The sequence below is a fragment of the Culex pipiens genome, chromosome 3 (genome assembly GCF_016801865.2).
Source record: "Culex pipiens pallens isolate TS chromosome 3, TS_CPP_V2, whole genome shotgun sequence".
In the NCBI taxonomy this organism is placed as follows: Eukaryota; Metazoa; Arthropoda; class Insecta; order Diptera; family Culicidae; genus Culex; species Culex pipiens.
This window is the reverse complement of record NC_068939.1, coordinates 147,041,209-147,045,982: the sequence shown is the minus strand read 5'-3', so window position 1 is coordinate 147,045,982 and position 4,774 is coordinate 147,041,209. Positions and strand designations below refer to the sequence as shown.

At 37.2% G+C, this 4,774-nt stretch overlaps 1 long non-coding RNA gene across 1 annotated transcript; it reads left to right on the top strand.

Moving 5' to 3' along the window:
- The first annotated feature begins 2,401 nt into the window (after positions 1–2,401).
- LOC128093601 (uncharacterized) lies at positions 2,402–3,070 on the top strand. The gene is made up of 3 exons (XR_008212623.1): positions 2,402–2,512; positions 2,578–2,907; positions 2,969–3,070. It is a non-coding gene; the product is annotated as an uncharacterized LOC128093601 (long non-coding RNA).
- The last annotated feature ends 1,704 nt before the right edge of the window (positions 3,071–4,774 follow it).

The following is a 4,774-nucleotide window of genomic DNA, read 5'->3' as shown; positions in this document are numbered from 1 at the left end:
AGTTTCAGAGAAAATTGATGAAACCTTTCAATATTCAAATAATACCAAAATGTGCCATCCTGACTTAGAAAATTTTCCACAATTTCAAGTCATTTCTGTAGGGGGTATATCAAAAATGTTTAAAATCAAGTTTGAAATTTCCAGTTTTGAATGAAAGCATTCGCTTTGAGACATCATTTTAGCGAAAAATTAATTATTTTGTCAAATTTGGTCAAAATTTTCCCATAGTTTCAGAGGATTTTGATAAAATACTTTAATACCAAAATAATACCAAAATTTGCCATCCTGACTCAGAATATTTTCCACAATTTCAAGTCATTTCTATAGGGGGCATATCAAAAATATTTAAAATATAGTTTGAAATTTACGGTTTTGAATGAAAGCATTCGCTTTGAGACATAATTTTAAAAAATTGGTCAAAATTTTCCCATAGTTGCAGAGGAATTTGATAAAATACTGTAATACCAAAAGAATACCAAAATGTGGTGTTCGATCATTGACAAATTCTGCAATTTTGCAATACCAAAACAATACCTTAAATTGGTATGATACCACATTTTGCTCTTGCATAATCCTTAAGACAAATTTTAAAGGGTCCAGGAATACCAAAATTTGGTATTGATACCAGAGAAAGGTATTATTACGCATTTCCCTTGTTATTTACCCATGCTCGGGTTAAAGAACCTTTTCAAAAAATCTCTGGATTTTTTTATTTAGGTACATAAAAAATATTTTAATATTACGCGTTTTTCGAAATTGTACAGGATTACTTTTCAGAGTGTACTATTGTTCTACAAGAATGTAGAAGAGACAAATACAAAAAAGATGCTTTAGAAAAAAAAGCAAAAGAATGGTTTGAAATCCCCTGTTCCAATCAAAGTCAATTAAACAGTTTCGATTCTAGGGAATGACTTTTTCCATCTCCCGGAAATTCCCAGGATTGATCTTAATTATAAAAGATCAGCATTAAGTTTGACCTTCCCGGGAATCTTAACAAAATTTAACGTTAATCGAGAGGGGCAAATGTCACGTAAGACTCAGAAAAAAAAACCCTGGGTAAACTCTCTCGTCGCCTTCTATTGAAATTGAAATCTTAAGTGACTATTGAATTTGAATTCAAATAAAAGAACATGAGCTTGAAACCATTTTCAGAAGTTCAGTTGCATTGAGAAGTAGCAAACCACCGCACTGTAAAAGAAACGTGACGTTTAATCACTTTCCAGATGATCTATATTTACACCCGCCCATCAAGTCGTTCGACACACAACAACAAGTTCCTCAAATTGCAATCGGAAACGGAGGCCCAGCAGCTCATCAAAAATGGTTTGCTGGCACACGTGTAGATTTATTGTCTAATTTTATGACTGGGGGGAGTTTCCCAGCTATGGTGGGTGCATCGACTAGCAACGAAACCGTAAATCATAATCACCCAGCATCCTCGTCGGATGCTGTTGGCTTGGACTCGGGGTTGATCCATGGTAAGGTGCAACAGTGGTCAAAATTGAAATAATCTAGAAGTATTTTTGCGTAACTTTAGCTGGAATCCACAATCTGCCAGAGAACAAACCCTGGCAGATCCCGGTGAGATATTAATGGTACAAAATCGTTGAGTTATGTGTTTAATCTGGGGGGCGAGTGCACACCTGAAACACCAACTACTTGAGCCAGCCAGCCAGCTGGTTCAGGTACAAGCAGCGCCCACAATAGAACCTTGAACCAGTCTCATATCGAAATCACAAATGCATAAATGATGCGAAATTGGAATGGATTGCTGGCTGACTGGCCGGAGATCGGTTGGCACAATGCAGTTCACTTGGGCAGATTTAATCAGCTGCAATTACACATCATCTGTTATGTTTGATTTATTTGGTTTCGTGTTGTAAAGTTGCCAATGGGTGCTGTATTCAAGATCAAAATCATGTAACTTTGCTGAACTTAATTTTGAATGAATCCTATCAAACCAGAAAACTCTGTTTGGTTATAAACATAATAAAGTAAAATTCTTCGAATATTTTAAGCATTGAATACCACTTTCCTTGAATAAAATCGATCAATTGAACCTCAATCATCATGTAACCTTTTTCAATATCAATATAAAAGCAAGGTGAGCAATTCTCTACAAAATAGGTCTTTATTTTTTGATTTTCATTTTTGTTTTTTTTAACCGGCTGAAACTTTTTTGGTGCCTTCGGTTTGCCCAAAGAAGCCCTTTTGCATCATAAGTTTGTCCATAATTTTCCATACAAATTAGGAAGCTGTCCATACAAAAATGATGCACGAAAATTCAAAAATCTGTATCTTTTGAAGAAATTTGTTGATCGATTTGTTGTCTTCGGCAAAATTGTTTAAATGGATAAGGACTACACTGAAAAAAAAAAATTACCGTCAATCTTTTTTTAAGTGTAATACCATAGATTATTAATTACCTAGATGTCTCACTTTGGGATTTTTCCATACATCAAGTTGGCGACACCCCTTTAGCGCTCCGAGCGCCACCACAGTCGAGTTACAGGTACTAAATTGTTAAACAAAATCATAGTACTCTATGCCAGTTTGATGTTTGTTTTTTTGTCAAAGTGTCACGATATTCCACACGCGCTTTCACAATTTGCTTTTCCGTCGTCGATTAATCGCGAAAAAACAGGAATATGGCAGGCCAATGCCAACAGCGCAGGTGGCGGCAGCGGTAGCAGAAGTGGCGAATCCAGGAGATACCAAGCAGCAGACCAAAACAAAGGAACAAGAAGAGTTGATCCACCTCAAGCCGATCATGGACAGTGCCCCCTCGGTGACCGTTGCAGTTTTGTACCGCCCGTACAGGTTGAAACGTAACGTGTTCAGACGTCACCGGGTAATCGACGGTGAGCGCATTTAGCAAAATTCTGATCTTCGAAAAGATGAACGAAGGTTAGTTTCAAAACAGCATCATGAAGTCTGGTTTGTGAAGATGACATTTTGCTTTTTTCAGATAAGAAAAAAACTTCAAAGCTTCCGGCAGAACGCAAGCATGAATCTGACTAGCATCAAGGCGAATCCAGCTATAATTTCGCACAGTTTTGCCGTACGTGTTTCGATTATAGAACCCCCGACAGGCTCGAAATGATAAGAAATACAGAACCCTAACTGTTCAAGGAATTTATTATCAAATGATTAAATATTTACAGAAATAAATAAATTGCGACAAAAATCCTTGCATCTTGTTTGATCCTTTTGCCATCAGGCCGGATAGAGCAGAAGCTTCGATTTGTCGTAGAATCCTGCTATACAGGCTCCAGCATGTATTTGAAATTGACCGTTCGATTTCCGCTGGTTTTTGAGAGTCCAGCAAAAAGAAGGCTGCGCGCTGAAAAATCGTCCGTTTTGGTGGGCTGGAATGGCGGAATGATTGGCAGGGTAGCTTTTCCAGTACTCATTTTTTTTGTCGAACTTAATTCTACTCACTTGCCGACACGTCTCCATGCCTAACGGTGGGCACCACCGAAGGAATCGATTCCATGTGATTTGTGGGGGTGTGGGCCAGCCCGAATTCGAGGAATTTTATAAAGAGATTTAAAAAACCAACGACCAATGATTTCCAGTTCCGCTGTCGTTGACAGAAAATAAACAACATGAAAGGCAACAGTTGCTACGATGCAGCCCAACCACTTGAACTGAAACTTGGGAGATTTTTTTTTCTCGGCATTCCCAAAGGGGTACACCCAAAATTAGTACCTGTGAATTGTCACCAGTCGCAATTTTGGCGTGGCGGTAGTGTCACCAGCTCCAACAGGGGAGTGGCGTATCTATATATATTTAGTCTATGGTAATACTTATTCATAATTAAAATTTTACCGAAGACACCAAATCAATTAATAGATTCCTTCAAAAGATACAGATTAATGAATTTTTATATATCATTTTTGTATGGACAGCTGGTTGCAAAATTGCTTCTTCGGGCATACTGAAGGCACCAAAAAAGTTTCAGCTGCATTAAAAAATACCACAAAAAAAACGATTGACTAAAATCTCAGAGAATTGCTCAGGTGTCAAATTTCGTGGAACGTTTCGAACCTGTTACCATCAATTTACCAATTTGCGGATCATGTCGTTAATTCATGAATCTCTTCTTGGAAATCTTTTATTGAATTTCACTTGATCGGCCACATAATAGTCCGACTCCGGTGGTACCAAGTTGAGATTAATTGAAACGGACATTGCCGCTGAAATATTGTTCAACCATTGAAAACAGGACATCCACAAAGTGGTTGACAGTTTTTCATGGCCAATTTAGGGTTTTTTCAGGCAAGAAATTTTACGAAATTACATTTTCCAAGGGAAATTTATGTATTTAAGGCTGGTGAAAATTTATTCAATACTTTCGCCACTTGACTAATTTTATCATAAATCAATAAGTAGGATGTTTTTTTGGAGCGAGGAACTCCGAAGCTCAAGGTCTGACTTAACTACTTTTTTCCATGAGAAATTTTAAAACACTTTTACTATCTTTGGATAAATCCGAAGCTGATATGTTTTTTAAAGAATCTATGTCTCAAATATTCTCTAAAAACATACTTAAAAAAATCATAAAAAAATGAACATTTTTTCTCCTAACTTTATTGTACAAAATCCAGCTCGTTTTTACAAATTAACTCGGAAGTCCCAAATTAAGACGCAAAATAACCGGAATTAAATCTGCTTTCGTGTCACCCAAACAAACTCCAAACAGCCCCGCCGATTAATCTTCCCGCGTGGGTCGCACCGTTTTCGCACCAAATGACCCCTTAATTACTGCAAC